The following is a 19,191-nucleotide window of genomic DNA, read 5'->3' on the forward strand; positions in this document are numbered from 1 at the left end:
CAGAATGAATCATATCTTCCATTTGCCTCATGCTTAACTTGACTGTTTTTGCTTAATTTGATACCACCAATCACTATTCTAGGTATTTGTATTCAATCTTAATTCTTCAATCCTTGATCGTTTTTACTTAATTTAATTTTTGTGGCAGATTTAGCTGTAATTCGAATGTTTGCAATTTTGTTTGAGAATGTTTAGTATCAACCCACCCCTTATTCCACCTTTAATTTAAAAGTTAGGGTTAGGTTAATAAGGGATATTGAACAACGTTTGTTATTCTTTAGAGCCAACTTGAATATTGCTCTATGTTAGGATCGATTTGTGTTCACGGCCAATGTGAAAGGCGTTTTACGTTAGTTCCCTGGGAAACCGTTGTCAATTGTTATTGTTTGAAAATTCCAGAAAGTACAATAACACTTGGTGATAGTGAGTTGACCCCACATGAGTAGCCTGTTTTCGGAGTATGAGACCTTACGTAGACCTGAATAGAATAACCCGTATATGACTTGTCCCGAACTTTGCCAGTTTTGAATGGACCTTAGCTAAACTTCAAATGAGTGAGTAACGTCTAAGTTAAAACTATAGGAAAATCGTTGTTGATAGAACCTAGAATGACCATAAGTAATCCGATTGATCAGATCTATAACCACTGAGTCGACAGTAACTTGATCCAAAGTGACCTGTATACAATATGACCTGTTAAAGGCACACTTGGAAAAAGCACAAAACCCAAAATTAACAAACTCGAAGTGTATACGACATCTGAAATGACCATAACCAAGCTCAATCTGAATGACCTCTTTATCATGTCGTAATTGTTGAGGGCTTATTTGGTCTGACTGTCTGAGGTCATGAAGTACACATAACATTTATAGCATTACTAAACAGGCTTATCATTAGCTCCGTAAACTTTTCCCACCATGACAGTTACTCTAAATTTTTCGTGTTAGCAGACCCTGAATTCTGTAGGACTAAGGCGACGTTGTTTATTGTTAGGCAAATGGATGTCGAGTTATGACAATTGCTCCACGATACGAACAATACAAATATGGATGGGATACAAGTGTTATAATTGAAGTATGTTTCTATCATTCCTAAGAATTCAGCTGGTTTCTCTATCAAACATTATTTGTGCAATTCTACTTCCCTTTTCGGTTCTCATTCAGTTTCTACCATCTGTAGGTGAAAGTTGGCTATAGAACAGAACTAGTTCGGTTCTTTCATTGCTACAAGCGTGGAGTAGACCGTGTCTTTGTTGACCACCCAATATTTTTGGAGAAGGTTGGTCTTATGTTTCACTTTGGCCCACAGTTTTGAACTGAAATAAATATGTGGCGAATTTTCTATAGGCAACTGATGATTATCTTATACTTGAATATATAAGGTTTGGGGGAAAATGGGAGCAAAAGTATATGGTCCTATTGCTGGTGAACATTATGAGGATAATGAACTCCGTTACAGCCTTCTGTGTCAGGTGACTTTTTGTGACAATTTTGCAATGCTTGCGTATCAAATTGAGTTTTTGTTACCTTGAAATTATTTATTTGACGAGAAAGTCCGGCACATGGAGGAAGTTGTAACCTTATAGGAAACACAAAAGTATTAGTCAAGTGCCTTAAAGGATCTTACCTATGCCTCGATAAGGGAGACGGTTATACACATTCCTACACTTTTGTGTGGATTCTCTTATACTTGAATATATAAGGTTTGGGGGAAAACGGGAGCAAAAGTTTATGGTCCTATTGCTGGTGAACATTATGAGGATAATGAACTCCGTTACAGCCTTCTGTGTCAGGTGACTTTTTGTGACAATTTTGCAATGCTTGCGTATCAAATTGAGTTTTTGTTACCTAGAAATTATTTGTTTGACGAGAAAGTCCGGCACATGGAGGAAGTTGAAACCTGATAGGAAACACAAAAGTATTAGTCAAGTGTCTTAAAGGATCTTACCTATGCCTCGATAAGAGAGACGGTTATACACATTCCTATACTTCTGTGTGGATACAATGCCCATGATGCAAATCATACATCAAATTGCAGTGATTGACTAATATTTTCATGGTATAAGAAACAATTTAGTGAACTATTTTGCTATACTTGTATCATTTTCGAATGCCAATGAATAGTTGGGTTTTTGCTTCATTTTAAATTGAAAACGGTTAAAAAAAAATTAAAAATTGAGCTGGATGAGCTTAATACCTTGAACTCTTGAATCATATTATTATTCTTATCAATCTTATGTTTCTTCAGCAAGAGATTGATATCTTTTCTGGTTTTAGGCGGCTCTGGAAGCGCCTAGAGTTCTTGCTCTTGACAGCAACTCATTTTATTCTGGTGTATATGGTAGGTTCTATGTTCAAAATCTTGTTTGGGAGTCTCTACAAGATTATATACAACTATACAAGACATAATTGATTTTCCTACTTTTGCAGGTGAAGATGTTGTCTTCATTGCCAATGACTGGCATACTACCTTAATTCCTTGTTATTTGAAGAGCATGTACAAATTTCGCGACACATGTCAGAGCGCTAAAGTAAGTTTTCACTTCTGTTAGGTCTAAAACAGAAATCATAATCTACGAAAATGAGTCAGTGATGGCGGGAGGGAAGGGCAGGGCCTCATATAATTGGTAAATTCTTTTGTTTTAGTATTTTAATGGGTTAATAGGTATATTTATAAGGTTTTAAGTTAGCTGGGTTGGTCTTACATTATTGTCTTTTTTTTTACCTTCACCTCTGAAATAAAAATTAAAAATGCACGTAATGCAACTAATTCTGCCATGGTCCTAAGTATTGTTCAACTTTTGTTAGTTTGCCTTCTGCATTCACAACATAGCATACCAAGGCAGGTTTCCATTTGCTGACTTCCCCCTTCTCAATCTTCCGGACCAATTTCGGAGCTCCTTCGACTTCATTGATGGGTATGCTATTGTACAAGTAGAATTTAGGGAGTTACAAGTTGAATGGTTCGTCCAGATGCCAGGTTATTCCTCATAAGGTTTCAGTAATATCGAAGTGGTTTAATACCTATGAGACCATATAATGTAATCTATATATTGGTGTTTAACTTTGTTATAATTCTTATTATGTTTGTTGACCTAGAACCCGTTCAAGCATTACTCATTAGGAGTAATTGATCACAATGAAGGAAAATGGATTAATACCGATATCCCTTCGAGAAAATGTCCTCGCCGTGTTGACACATGAGTAAGTATTATGGTTTAAGATAATGATTCATGATTATAGTTAACCTGCTTTATAGTTAGTTGCATAGTGGAAACATGGGACGATGTGGATGATGTCACGAGGGGTGAAATTTCGGACAGTTTCATGGCAATTCTACTTTCTTGCATAGCTTTATACTTACCTGTGTATTAATAACATGGTAAACTTCTTTTAATTTGGTCATTTCTGTAGGGCGCTTTCATTGTCATCAAAGACCGTCATGATTGGTATCTCTAGAAGGCAGGACATTTATGGAGAATGTGGAAATGCACCTTAGTCCGGGAATGGACATACGACGAGATGGGAGCAATACAGAGGACACGACCAGAGTTGTATAACCACATAACACAAGATGAATGCAATGTGTTTGTGGCGACTCATTGAGGCATTTAAGGTAATATTCGCTTATTATATTGTTTTGTTTTTATCCAAAAAATTTCGAAAGACTTTCTACTATAAGTATTATAACTATTGTATGTTATATATATATACTTGTGTAAAATGTAAGGAAATAAGTGCAAACAACAAGAAGAATGCTTCTATGAATAAAGGTTCTATGGCTCCCGAGCTTGTTACCAAGGGATTGAAATTAAAGTCGTAAATAGATTTTTTTTTGTTTAAACTTAAGCTGCTTATTATGTTTTCAATATCTTAATAGATTTCAATAGCTATAAGGCCTGTAACTTACGTTTTCACAGCCCCTGTTGTGGAAAATTTGTTCCAGACTTACTAAGGTTGTACAAATCTAGCCTTGGCCCATGGGAGATTCATGCTCCACTCTCTTAATCAATAATAAATTTTCTTATGTAGTTATATTTTTCAAATTTGATATTAGTGATTTGAATTATATATGAAGTGACGACTTATTTTAGTTAAATGAAATATAGGGCCTTCAAGAAAAGAAACGTTATCGCTCTACTTGCCGGGTTCAAGGCAAAACCACTTGGAAAATAATTCAGGTATTATATCTTATTTATTTTCACGAAAAACTCTATCATTTTTGTCAAGGGAGCAGATATAATATGTATATCTCATTTATGGGTTTCTATTTTAGTGCCCTTGGCAGCCTGTTGAAAGTGTATTAGCGGATATTATTTTTGCCGATATATGTTGAAGATCATCAGAGCAAGATATATAAATATTCCCCCAACTGTATGTTTTTTTTCTTAATTTCAATCATTTGCATCTCATTGTTATTTTGTCATGTATCCTTATAATTATATTTTCAAGAGCAATAAACCTTTGAACATTCAAGGTGACCAAGTTAAACCAATAACTGGTGATATGAGTGGCAGCTTTGTAGGCCAACTTTGTTTCAGAAATCGTCGGTTAGGAATTCCATATTGCATTCCTGGGCTTCTATTGCATATGTAGTGCCATTATATTAGTGATGGCATTGCACGGGCAGTTGCCCATATCTATTAAGCTCTCTTTCCATATTAGTTTCTCGTGAGTGGTTTATAATATGTATATCTCATTATGGGTTTTTATTTTAGTGTTCTATGCAGCCTTTTGGGAGCGTATTATGCGGATATTATGTTTGCCGATATATGTTGGACCTTATCAAAGCAAGATATGTTAATATCACCCCAAATGTATGTTCTTTTCCTTATCATTTCAATCATTTTTCATCTCTTTGTATTTCTCATTTTCATCATAGTAATTATTTTATTTTACATGTCGTATATAGTGTATTAACTTAAATTTTTGGGTGTCTTATGTATGTAGTTCATGTTAACCGCCACACCATCATATACGGTTGAGCAAATTGACGAGGTGCGAAATATTTGGGCTGAATTCACACTCAATTTCGAACCCTAAAGTAATGTTGGATGAAGACCACGTTGGCAGCTTCTTCTTGGCGTTTAATTATTTTTGCACTTTAGGCAACTAAGTGATGAGGAATGAAGAATTTTTATTTATGTTTTGTGCTTATTTTCGATATTTGTAGCCTTTAGGCTCTTAAAGACATGACAAGAGTTGGTATAATTTTACAAGGATTTGTCTTGTGAATTCAAATTAAATATGAATGTTCAGGTTCTTGTTGCGTAAAACTTGCTTGAGTATATGAATTGCAGGTATAATTTATATGCGCTATACGATTCAATCGTGTAGGGATACGAAAAAATCGTAAATATTAAAAAAGAAAAAATCAGAATCAAAGAGACCGGTTACATGTTAAACCTGTTCTATTTGAAAATATAAAATAAGGGCGCCAAATTCAAATATCAGAAACAAAGAGAACGGTTACATGTTAAACCTGTTCTCTTTGAAAATAGGCGCCAAATTTAAAAATTAATCCAAATATAGCAGCTTTATCAAAGACAACGGTTCTCAATAGAAACCGTTCTCCTTGATAAATCAATGAGCACGGGTAAGTAATGCAACCGTTCTGGTTGTTATTACAAAGAGAACGGGTTGACTTCGTACCAACCGTCCTCTTACATAAAAGAGAACGCTTGGCCACAGGACGGTTCAAAGAGGCTTCAAGAACGGTTTTTAACCGTTCTCTTTGAGCAAAATTGTAGTAGTGTAACGATAGGTAACACGCCCAAAACGACCAATAAATGAGTGAGTTATGACTGTTTTACGAAAACTGGACAGTGCTGAGAATTGGGGTACTCGATCGAGTATCCTTGGTACCCGATCGAGTAAGGGGGCACTCGATCGTGTACGTTAGTTACTCGATCGAGTGGCCCTGGTGATTTGTTTTACGTGCTTCTGATCTTCACCTACTCGATCGAGTGGCCTTTACTCGAGCTAGTGACCCCTGTTTTGGGTCATATGCTTATCTTTTGACATTCGTTGCATATTATGTTTAATTTAAAGGTATTAATTTGCTTCTTTATGCACCGTTTTACATGAATGTTGATCCTGATGCGTAAGTTACCCAATCTTATGATGTAAAGAGTGACACCTATGATGAGTATGACTTCGGTGGGAAGGACATGATTTATATGTGTTGTGATCGGTAGAGGAAAAAGAAAAAGAAGATTGGTAAGGCTTAATTGAGGCATAGGGCATGTTGTGTGGGACGAGATGAGTGACATGATTATATGTTGAGTAATGAAAATGTAAGTGAATGTGGGCAAGGGATGATGTAAGTTTAAGGAACGTGAGAATGAAAAGATTGAAAGAAAGGATGTGGATAGTAGCAACCTGAGATGTATAACGAGTTATGAAGGGAGATGGTTAGAAATAGTGTTGAGTAAGAATATATGTAATGAAAGGTCGTTTTAGAGGAATTGAGAAGAGTGATATATAGTGAACTTAATGGAGACATGTCGCGACGTGGATTTCCAGATAGTGACTGAGTATGGAAATTTGTGTTATCGAGAGACGAAACTAATGTGTGATTCCCTTAGGCAATTAACGGTATAAAAAGAATTTTGATTTCTAGAGATGTCAAAAGGGAGATGTAATTGTTTGAACATTAAACATTGATTTTTATGGACAAAATTAGTGGCAAGTGTGAGTGAGTGGAGTGATGAGAAGGGACCTATGGTAAGGAAGAGTGAGATAAGATCGATAAGAAATAATGGGATTGGAATTTTGGAGCAATGAGAAGGTGATCGGAGCACTAAAGACTTAGGAAGAAGTAATAAGGAGTTGAATGGTTAATTGCTTTAGTCGAGTGTAAAAAAAAAAAGAATGAGGGGAGTAAAACTAAGAAAATGTTCACCGGAGTTATGTGATAAAAGTAAGGAATCGTCGAGATGCATGATACTATCATGAGGAATTGAATTAATGGTTATATAGGAGTTTCGGAATAACATGATTAGTCTTGAGTTTTGAGAGATTAAGGAAAGTAAGAAGTTGATAGAATATCTGCATGATATGAGATTTTGGTGGAAAGTTAGAAGATGATATAATCAAGGATAGTATTGGGAAGAATGTTGAGGTAATTTTGTTGATGGGTTTGATGCTCGTTATTGGGAATGATGACCAAAGATAGGGAAGAAATGGTGATGTTTATAAATGAGTGTAAGAAGTTTGATGTACGAACGGTAGTTGTGTGGAGGTGTTGTCGCTAGTGGTGAAGGTTAATGATAAATAGGAAAGACGGCAATTCTAAAGAGGCTGATTTTGTAGAGATTAAATTGATGGGTATGGTCGTGAAGAAGTATAAGACATGGTCTTAGGAGGCGGTTTCTCATAGTGAGTGTTAGCTGTGTAGTTATGTATGGCAGAAGGTGCTGGTTATGCGAATGGAAGAAGGTGATGAGGGGCATGCGAGTTGTGTGCAGTTGTGATGACTATCGATGTGGTTGTGGTGCCTCGGTTGGTGATCTGGGCATGATATTAAGTGTTGAGATGCGGGTATCTTTCGCACTGCGGTGTGGCTGTTGGTGGCGGTGTTCTGATGCCGTCACCGGTTGTGGTGGAGTAGGCGGGATGATTATGATTCGAGTTTCGAAAGTACATACCAGTCATACATAGATTGTTGTTTTGTTTGATGTTGCTTCCTGTGAGTTTCAGTTTGTACAGATAGACAGTTGTTTTGTTATCGATGTTTCTTACCAGTTAAGTTTTGGAATAAGGGTAGAGTATGATATGAAAGAGAGTTGTACATGTTTTCGTTGTTGTCATGGTATAGTGACATTCTGTTGATGGGACACAGTTATGAGAAGTTGTTACAGTAATTTTGATCTTGTTTTAAGATGAGGCATCGGTAGTCATAGTCATGGCAAGTGATTCGTAGAACATGTGTGGTAATGATCTGATGTATGCAGGTGGTTCATAATCCTTTGTTGAGACAGTGAGTGTAGGGTGTTGAATAATAAGTGTCGTGTTAAGTTATGTATAAGTCTGGCAGTAATGAAAGAAAGAAACTTGAGGATCTAGTGTGAGTGTACGTAACAAGTGTGGATCGTGAGTTATGCTTTTGCCGATAAGCGTTTTATATAGTTTATATAGAGAGGTGTGTCATGTTGCGGTAATAGGGAACAAGTGAAGTTTTGGGTTAAGCTAAGGATTTTGTGGTATAGGTTAGGTGGTGTGACGAGTGAAGTGAAGTATGAGAGATGTTTAAGTAAGAGAGCCTTGGATATGTCCATGGCGAGTGTTTAGATTATAGGTGGTTATCTTTGATATGCGGTGGTGATGATGATAATGAAAAGATATATCTAGGATTTAGTATTAGCGAGTTACGCGGACGTAACATTTATCTTAAGAGGAGTAGGATGCGATAAAAGAGATTTTGATGGGTGTGCATATGGTAATATATTTGGAAGTTGAGTCTTGATGTCGAATAAAAGGTTGATTCGTGTTGTGGTTAATTTTGTTAAAGGTCATGACCGTGCTTGTAGTAGTTCGATGTTTAGGAGTTTGAGAATTTTTCACCAGTGTTGACAGTTGGATGATAATGTTTATGAGTGTTAGTAAACTTCGAGGACGAAGTTCCTTTTAAGGGTGGTAGAATGTAACATTCCGTTTGATGTCTATGAGTGTCTTGATTTTGGATTTGATAGTGGATGATACTATGGAGCTAGCAGCGTTAGAGGATGGTAGTTGGTTATGTATGGAGTTGGTGTCGTGAGAGATATATATGTGGTGGATACGATATCGTGAGTCATGTTAAGGAAGTAAACATAGTTGGTGGAGTGGGTGTTAAGAGTTCATGTTTTATGTTTGGTCGAGTTCTTGAGTTCTTAGTTATGTAGTTGTGCCTTGGTCGGGTTAGCATGGTTGTTTCATGTATGGGTTGAACTTCGGGGACGAAGTTCTTTTTAAGGAGGGAAGACTGTAATACTCCGTATTTATGAGTCTCTGGGTACTCTATCGAGTAGGCCTTACTCTGTCGAGTAAGGGTGAGTTGCGTTTTAAAATAGTTTCTGACCTGTTGGGTACTCGATCGAGTAACGTTGATACTCGATCGAGTAAGGGGGCACTCGATCGAGTACCTTAGCTACTCGATCGAGTAGCCGGTTTACGAGGAGTTATTTCTCGGGTTTTGTTAATTATGCGATTAGGTATATAATCTTTTCCGTCATTGTTCTTAAACACTTTTCAAAACCTATTTACTGTCAAGAGATAAAACAAAACATCGTTCTTCTCTTTAATCGCATTGTTAGCAAATCCCAGAGTTTGGAAGGTCGGATTTCACCTTTCTTTATACCGTTGAGATCCTTGCGTCGAGGGTAAGATCTATGTACCATTTTTATAGTATTTCCTTTAAGTTGTTTAAACCCTAATATGGGGAATTGGGGGTTTTGTTGTAGATAATGATTGGTAGTGATTATGTGTATGTATGATAGGAGGAGGATTTATAGAAGAGGCTTTTTGATACAGCTGTTGAGACCGTCTGATTGTTGTGCTTTCCAGGTAGGATTTCCTACTCAGTATTAGTCCCATAATGGGATTATTGTTGATGTGTTGAGATTGGTTGTTTAATATCGTAATTGTGTTGTGACGGCTGTGATTGTGATTGTTTGTCTCTGGTTCTCGAGATGCGTTCTCGTCTGAGTGGAGTCACTTGCGGGAGTGGCTTCACGCCCTAGTTTCGCCCTCGTGGAACCCGCCGCGGAAGGGGATGTGCACATTAATGGACAGGGTTATCGCTCGGTATGATGAGCGGGGCTTAGGTGGGTACGGCTGCGGTCCCCCATCGGCGGGGTCCAAAGGACGGTCGGTGATTGAGATTGATGGGACTGGTGTGATTGTGTGTGTGTGACGGTTAAGTCGTGCATTTATCGTATTGTTGATATATATAAGTTGTGTGATTAATCGAGCCCGATTGTTGTTTTATAAAACTGTGGTGATCCATTCGGGGATGGTGAGCGATAATGGAGCGAGTTTGAGTTGAGTCACATGGGATTCTTTGGGATATGCCACTTGTCGACGATAGAAGTCTTCCGCTGTAGCTTAGTAGTTTTATAAACTTTGCATTTAGTTGTTTAGACAGTTGGTTTGAGAACTTGTACCCGTATTTTGGGATTTGGCCTTGGTTGTACTTTTCACTAAAGTTATATCATTTAAAGTTGTTTCGTTATTGTCTTATGATTATCATGCCTCGGGTAACCGAGATGGTGGCATCCTTATACCTGAGTGGTCCTGGTAAGGCACTTGGAGTATGGGGGTGTTACACATGCTATATAAATTTGCCACAACTCTATAAGCGGTCATAAAGCCCGACAAAGTGTTCCTAACAGTCTGCTTATGTGATCGACTAGTCATCACACATGACTCCATGGCACTTGAACTTGCCATCAATCGCATCACACTCTAGTCACTTTGAGACGTCACCTCATGTAAGTAACTATGGACGAATACAATGCTAATCCGTGTTCACTTTAACGGGGTTCAATTGTCTCTACAACCCGTTTGGATGTAACAAAGTATAAGGTGAGTTAATAATAACTCAAACGACAAATGTCGACATCACATTCGGGTAGTTAATACCATATTACAACCTTGTGATGTATATCGTAAGTGTGTAAACACTAGTCGATTGCAATAGAAGTTTAACATACCATGTGTCCATGTGTTCAAACTTCTTTTATTGCATTTTCCTTTATATTCATGTTATCTCTCATAGCATGAACGTTACCAAGTACACATATAGGTTCCCAACCTTGATTTGGGCTCTTTATCTTGAAAGAACTTTCTTGTTGTTTATCACATAACCAACGAATTCGTGGTGGATAATATAACTTGCACTGGTCAAGTGTTCTACCAACTCACAATGCACTAGGTATACGTTTTGTAGGGTCTTGTAACAATTGTCAAGATGATTAGCCTAGCACTTCACATAATTCCTAGTATATTAGAAAATATTAGTTTTGAGTAACTTCTTACTTTAACTAAGTATCTTTCCAAACTTCTTATTTATCCTTTTAGCTTGAATAGCTTATAATTTTCATAAATCCTTACGTGTGTTCGAACTTCAATATGTGCTACCTCTTGTCACATAACAGAGTGTTCTGTCCTACATTGGAATCGCTCATTAGTTCTCCTCTTGTCACATAAACGATTCTTCTATGGCTTGCCAATGATTCATCACGCTCTTATGCATATGATTCATTATTGGACATGTGCATGATTATTCTAATGGTTGAAACATTAGTAATTTATAATCATCTGATCAACCATTCTTAGGTTCAATGAATGACCATGACTGCTTATGGCAATTCCATTTTCATTGACATGAATAACCTATGTTTCTCGTTGATTCGATGTGTATATCTTAATACCTATCCAACATCTCATGATGTGATTGGATTCATCATAGTCCATTTTCATCCAGAATTGAAAACTCAAATACTTCTTAGTGAAAGATAGTATTAGCTCGTCATTATCAATGAGTAATGAGTTATAAATTTTACAAGATGATTGCTCCCACTAAATTCCATGTCTTCACATGAAAATTTCAAACACCCACTTAATTCCACATGTTTCGTAATTGACTACTCAATCGAAACATTTCAAGAATTGAAATATATTTTGCTTTGCCAAGTTATTAAGATAAAACCAAATGTTCCCAACATATCTTTTCAAAATACCTATTTAGAAAAGGTTTCAATCTTAAACTTATGGAAAGAGATTTTAATCTCTAACTCATTCATTTTATAATGATGCGTAGCAATGTCATTATTTAAATGTGAATTTCATTTAATATACGTCCTTCTCAAAAAATACCCTTTTCCGGAAGGAGGTTTAACCATTTCATTTTCATAATGAGGTTAAGTAATGATACTAGCGTGGTTAACAATTAATTTAGGTTTCGTAGATATCGGCATATCTTTCTTTGCAACTTTTAGTCATAAATCTCATTTACTTTTAAGGATGCAACTTTGTTTCATTTAGGCTCTTAAGTAAATATCAATATTGAAACTCTTGGTCAAATGTTGTTCATAAACTATCCAAATCTCTTGATAAGTCCTTTCATTAGTCATTTTCTTCCAAAACTTTTTTTGGTCTCCTCGTGTAGTAATCTTGAGAAATCTTGAGAACATATTCTTTTGATTACTTCACTTGGTCTATTATGTCATGTAAATTTCATCTATTGATTACTTCACTTGGTCTCTTATGTCATGTAGATTTCATCTATTCGAGACCATAGATCTCATCTATTCGTGTACACTATCTATATAGGTATACAAATCACTCTTTCTTGCGTAGATCTCATTTACTCAAGTACACAAATTTGCTTTGTGTTCTTTGTGTCTTCATTTTTCTCCCACTCTATCTTTAGAATAAATACACTAGAGATTCAAAGATAGCTTATGAGACACAAATAATGATTTTAAAGTATAAGGAGGACTATCTCATAGGTTGACTAATTTTTTTAGATTTGATAAGTGTACTTGGTGATTGACATTCCTTTAAGAGAGTTCATCAACTCAACATCACTTTATAATTGATCATACACAAGACTTAAGCTTGTGGACATATAATGAATCACATCATTATAGTTGTCTATTAGATCACTTTAAGTGGATAATCATATGTTTCATGTGCAAGCATATAAAGACGAATTTTTAGAACAAAGAAAATACGATAAAACGGGTAACTTGGGTTGCAAACCAAGCCACCATAATCCAAAATACAACAATTGTTTAGAAAGGATCAACCATTTCCATGTCGAACACGGAAATCAAAATAGTTCTAAAAATCCATAACATTAAAATAAAGACAATAATAAAAGCCAAGCTTTATCGGTAGCTACTCCTAGCTCCTTTATGATTTCTCAAGCTTGCTTTTCTTTTCCCTTGTCCTTGCTTGGTGGAGGCCCTATTTACAATAAAAAGGGGATACATTATCACAACTTTGTATCACAATACCATAGTTGAATTAGAAACATAAAGAAAGGATAGTCATTTACCTACTGGAGTGATCTTTACAGCTTTGATGTCACCAAGATACTTGGAACAATTCCTTTTCCAATGTCCAACACCATTACAATAATGACATTTATCAAGAGGACCCTTCTTGGTCTTGGAAGTGCTAGCTTCAAAAGTCTTAGCCTTGGTGAAAGTGGGAGCTTGCTTCTTACCCTTCTTCCCATTCTTCTTGAATTTCCCTTTGCTCTTGGTGCTTATGTTAAGCACATCCTTAGGTGGGTTAACATTTAACCCCATGTCTCTTTCGGCTTGCACAAGTAACTTGTGCAACTCTTCAAGAGACACGTCCTTGTCTTGCATGTTAAAATTCACCTGGAATTGAACATACGCTTTGACTTTGGATAAGGAGTGTAGAATCCTATCTACAATGAGCTCTTTGGAGATTTCAACCTTTTGAATCTTCAAAGTCTTGACTAGCTCCATCAATTTGAGCACGTGAGGGCTACCCTTTTGGCCCTCCTTAAAGTTGAGATCAAAGAATGCCGAGGCCGCCTCATATTGGACGATCCTCGGAGTTTGTGAAAACATTGTCACAAGCTTGGAATAGATTTCATTAGCGGTGCTCATTTTAAAGGCTCTCCTTTGGAGATCCACCTCCATCGCAAAAATCAACACATTTTTCATTGCGGCGGACTCCTTGTGATAAGCCTCATATGCTTCCCTAGTGGCGGCACTTGACCTAGCATTAGGTTCGGGTGGAGAGGCCTCGGTGAGGTAACGAAGCTTGTCGTCACCTTGGGCGGCTAATTTGAGTTGGGCATCCCAATCGGAGAAATTTGACCCATTCTTTTCAAGTTTACAACGATCCATGAAGGATCGGAGCCATGAAGCATTAGTGAGAGTTGTGGCGTTGGTGTTTGGAGCGGCCATTAGTTATGAGAAATAAAAGTGGTCTACATAACGAAAATATAAGGAATAAAACATATGTCGTTTTCAAAAAATAATAATAAAACTCGTAAAAATTTAATTTAAACATGTTTTATTGCATTTATCTAGTGACCTCTATCCAACTTGATAAATAATTCCAAGACCCAAATTCATATTAAATTGGGCACGGGGTAGCCGATGGAACCCTTATCAATATAACTCGATGGATTAACTTTTTAATCGATTCTACTTTTAGAACTCTTGGTCGATAAAATTACTCTAATGTTTATCTATAGCCCGGAACACATGCGACTACGGTCACGAATACTTCCGTTGAGGTCAATCCAAATTTCAAATAAATGTGTCCATGATCCAAATTCACATTAACTTGGGCACGGGGTAGCCGATGAAACCCTCATCAACATGAATTCGGTGGATAGACATTTATCACCCACTTCCCCTACGTAACAAGTTTTGTACCCTGAGGTGGCCGAGTGCACTCTCTCGCGAAATAGGTTTTCATGGTTTCTACTTTTTGGTAAGGCTATGTCTCAATTGTTTATTTTTAGCGAGAGGTCATGTCAATTTATCATCTACCACGTTTTAAGTGAACTAAAGCGGTGAGCTACGATAATTGTAATTGACATGGTCGATAAACTCGATTAAAATGATAATGCATGTTTTAGTTATGGCGATTTAGCGATGCATGCAACATATAAATAAAATGCAAAGCATAAATAAAATCCTAGTATGGCCTTCCTAAAAAAAAGTAAATCAAATAAACTATTACAAATTTGGAAACCAACTCCGTTGGTCCCTTGAACTTTGGTTTTGGCACGCATCTCGAGGTAACACCGTCTTTAATGGATCACTTTCTTGAGTGGCACCGTCTTCAAGGAACTCCGGAATAAATAAATTACATAACAAATTACATAATTTCCTATTATGCATTTGTAATTAAAAAAAAAAAATCTATTAAATCAGAAAACGGTGATACGAGATCACAATAAATTACAACCGAATCGATATTCCCATACAGTTCGGGTAATACCAATTAAAAACTAAGGCCATACTAAGTAAAATTACATAAAATAAAATTACATAAAATAAAATTATGACAATCATAAATAAAATGCAGCATTATAATATGTATGAACATGCCCAATTTTATGCTAAATCGCCTTTAAGGAGCCAATATCGTATATTAATCGGTTTTTACAGATTTGCGTGATTCAACCTTTTAAAATCACAATAATTACATAAAATCATATTTATGTACTAGTTAATTACCCTAACCATCTTAGGACTCAAAATTAGTCTCCACTAACATATTGACAATAATTAACTTATATTTCTTAATATTGTTCATAAAATGACTTATAATTACAAAATAATGCCATAAACTTCAAATAAATCATAAAAATTTCAAATAAATTTTAAATTTGAAATTTAAACTCATGAGCATTTTGGAAAAATACCATGACACTCATAATGTTCAAAAACTTAGGTTAAAAATTTCGTAATTTATCGAGGAAAAACAATGTTGCGGTTTATCGGATTTATCAATAATAATAACCATAAAAATATGAGAGAAATATTTTTTTTTACTTTTCACTTTTAGATCTGAAATAGGTGATAAAATCCAATATGTGACGTTTTTCCTTAGTCATGAAGTATGTTTTAGCAATTTTTACTAATTAAAGTCACTATTTATGTGATTTTTCATCAAAAATTCATAAATCATGCATAAAGACTTCATTATAGCCAATTATTTTACACACATCTTGTAAATTTACATGTGACAACATACTAAATTTCTATGACCAGATTCGAAATATTACTCATATTAACCTATTTTTCCACTTAAATTCGATTTTATCTTGAAAAATCCATATTTCGAGCATAAAAACTCATAAAATTATGAACAATTACAGGTCATCAAAATATAATATATGTGAAAACATATCCAAAAAACCACTGGAAAATCGAAGTTTAGCTAATTTTAGTCCAAAAATGGCATTTTTATCATAAAATCACATTTTTAATGCCATTATTATGTAAAATGAACAATAAAAATCCATAAATTAACCAAAATATCCTAAATACATTTTAGGACCAGAAACTTTAACATGCATAATTGATTTCGTGATATATCATAATAAACACAAATTTATAAGTTTTATTTGTTAATCGTATAACTCGGAAAAACTATAACCGACTTGCATGCAAACAATCTAAGGCTCTGATACCACTTGTTAGAAATCTATATCTCATTATACTCAACATATTCATATATGTTTCAATTTAATTTAGTCATAAAATTAATTCAGATCTTATGCATGCAAACATAAGTAAATATAGAGAAGAAATCGTTTTTCCTTACAATAAAATTTCGGATCAAAGGGCACAAGTAAGATCTCCTTCTTACTTGTTGTTGAGCTCTCCTAATATGGATGAACAAAGATTCAAGGGTAGAATCTCTCCCAAGATGAATACCCAAAGTAACCCCTTAAAAGATTAATATTATTAATACTAGAACAATATTTATCTAAATAAAATTGACCCAAAAATATTGAATTTGGTCTGTTATTTTCGGTTAAGAGAAGGGAGAAGAAGGAGTATATTCTCTCTAAACCTCTATATTTTTAGATGTGCAAGAATGAATAATACACTAGTGTTGCATGTAGTGTATATTAGGTAAATTATAGAGAAAAAATCCTTCGTTGTTCTCTATTACAAAACCGGGTGGGGTGGGGTGGTAATGGCCAATGCATGATCAAGGTGCTCTTCACAAAAACAACTAGGTTTGCATGGCTATCTATTAGGTTAATGATTATGCTTTCCACTTAAAATAATCAACACAATATTTTAGCCTAATACACCCTACATTTCGGTCCATTTAAGATAAAATGGATTCCATTTTATCTTTGTCAATTTATCAATTTGTCACATGTCACAAGTCATGTAAAATTGTCATGTATTTTTAACGTATTAAAAATCAACGTATAAATAAAATACGTCATGTACAAAATCGACTTAGTAATTCACAATTACTTGTACCAAAATGCTTTACCAATTATAATTTACAATATCTTGTATTTATAATAAATCATTCATTCAGTTTCAATTGTTTCCATAAACAATAATTTCATCTAAGCAATAAAATAATTCGATTACTTAGACCGTGTCTAATTTAATCAAATTACAACGAGACACGTAAATATTACTTCCAAAATCGTCCTTCAATTTTAAGCAATTTAATTGACTCGTATCATCATACGACCAATTAAATATTCAATTAAGAGTGTTACCCTTTAGGTATGACCTAAGAGGATCAACTGATCACCACCGCCGCATCGACGCAATGTCAAACTCTAGTCAACCAATCATTACCGATATGTGTGGACCAATTGACTGTAAAATATTACATCCCACATGTATTCTTAAAATGAGACTTAAACATGTGATCATCATGATCGACAGTTGTGATCGCATTATTGCCGGAGGACACATATTCCAACATATCGATGTGCCCTTTTCTATTCTTGGATTTGAAAATCATGTCATCTACATATACTTCTACTTCTTTATGCATCATGTCATGTAACAGAGTGGTCGCAGTGCGTTGGTATGTAGCCCCTGCATTGATTAGCCTGAACGGCATGACAGTATAACAATATGTGCCCCACTAAGTGACGAAGGCTGTCTTGTGCATATCTTCTATGGCCATTTTGATCTGGTTATACCCTGCATTCTCGTCCATGAAGGATAACAATGCGTGATCTGTTGTATTATCTACCAATATGTCAATGTGTGGTAGAGGGAAGTCCTCCTTGGGACTCGCTTTGTTCAAGTCTCTAAAATCAACAAAAACCCGGATTCGCCCATCGTTTTTGGGTACGGGGACTATGTTAGCCACCCAGTCTGAATACTCGGAAACTTTGATGAACCCGGCTTTGAATTGCTTATCGACTTCTTCTTTGATCTTAAGAGCCCACTAGGTCCTCATCCGACGGAGCTTCTGTTTTACACGTTTGAAACCTGGTTTGATTGGAATGCGATGTTCTGCAATATCTCTGTCGATCCCTGATATATCCTTGTAAGACCAAGCGAAAACGTCTTTGAACTCGTGTAGGATGTCGATGAAATTAGCCCTTTTCTTTTGGGTCTAAGGCGTCCCTATCCTAAGTTCTTGGGGTTCTAGTTCGGTCCCTACGTTGATGGGTTCGGTGTTTTCTATAACTGGTGCCCCTTCCCCCTCTTGTAGTATCTCTTTGATTATATAGGGAGGTAGTTCGACTGAGTCTAAGTCAGGATCATCCTCATTATCATCGTAAATAAAATTGCATTCAGAATAACACAAGAAGTACGCAGAATCAGATTTATTCATATTAAATTTTGAAAAGAGTTGAAACAAATAAGCCATCTATTTAGTAGTCAGTGGCGGTAAAGGGACAGCTGCTGGGACATTTCCCAGGCTACTGTTACTATGTGACGCTATGCTAGGAGAAACAACGGGATGGGGAGTGACGACAGAGGAAGACTCTCTAGCGACTTCCCTAGACTCAGACTCTGATTCCGACTCTGACTCCGATTCTGACTCGAATTCATCGCCTTCGGGTTTTCTTTTGAACATCTCTCCTTCTCCAATAGTGACCTTGAAGAGTTTTCCTTGATTGTTGGTCCATTTGGTTGACTTTCTTCATCCTTTCTGTTGATTTGGGCTAGTGTTAGTAATTAGCGCTGTTGGGTTGAAATGGTCATCTTGAAGTATCATGGTAATGATCTCATCCTGTGTTGCTCTGATGAATCGGTCTTATCCAAACAGAAGGCTAACGGCTTGTTCGTCTAAACAAGGTGTTTGACGAGTTTTGATGGTAGGAACCGTTTCTGAAGGGATGAAATAGCAATCAAGGAAGACCTCGATTCCAGCTAGTTTTTTTCCCCTATAATGCCAATGTTCGGAAAATCCGTGATAGTATTCATGACTCCCCTCTCTGACGAAGTATCCATTTACGGTAGGGAGATAGGGTCGCATCTGGATTCCTTTCTCTTTACGGCTTTTGAACTGAGTAAGCATTTTTAAGGCTTCTACTTTCGTGGGCTTATATCCCAAACCTAATGGTATTCTTTGAGAATTTCCTTCCTTATACGGTGCAAAGGTGTCCTTTTTGGCAGGGCTTATTGGCATTCCTAGGAAGTATCCCTGGGACTTGAGTATGTGGTTGACCACTAAATTGGAGTATGGGTTGAAGTATAAA

At 36.0% G+C, this 19,191-nt stretch overlaps 2 long non-coding RNA genes across 2 annotated transcripts; both read left to right on the forward strand.

The window, feature by feature from the left end:
* The first annotated feature begins 2,269 nt into the window (after positions 1-2,269).
* Positions 2,270-3,659, forward strand: LOC141626213 (uncharacterized). Its single transcript, XR_012535837.1, has 3 exons — positions 2,270-2,340; positions 2,430-2,530; positions 3,414-3,659. It is a non-coding gene; the product is annotated as an uncharacterized LOC141626213 (long non-coding RNA).
* Positions 3,660-4,280: 621 nt separating this feature from the next.
* Positions 4,281-5,269, forward strand: LOC141626214 (uncharacterized). The gene is made up of 3 exons (XR_012535838.1): positions 4,281-4,373; positions 4,718-4,816; positions 4,950-5,269. It is a non-coding gene; the product is annotated as an uncharacterized LOC141626214 (long non-coding RNA).
* The last annotated feature ends 13,922 nt before the right edge of the window (positions 5,270-19,191 follow it).

This window comes from Silene latifolia, chromosome Y, assembly GCF_048544455.1.
Source record: "Silene latifolia isolate original U9 population chromosome Y, ASM4854445v1, whole genome shotgun sequence".
Taxonomy (NCBI): Eukaryota; Viridiplantae; Streptophyta; class Magnoliopsida; order Caryophyllales; family Caryophyllaceae; genus Silene; species Silene latifolia.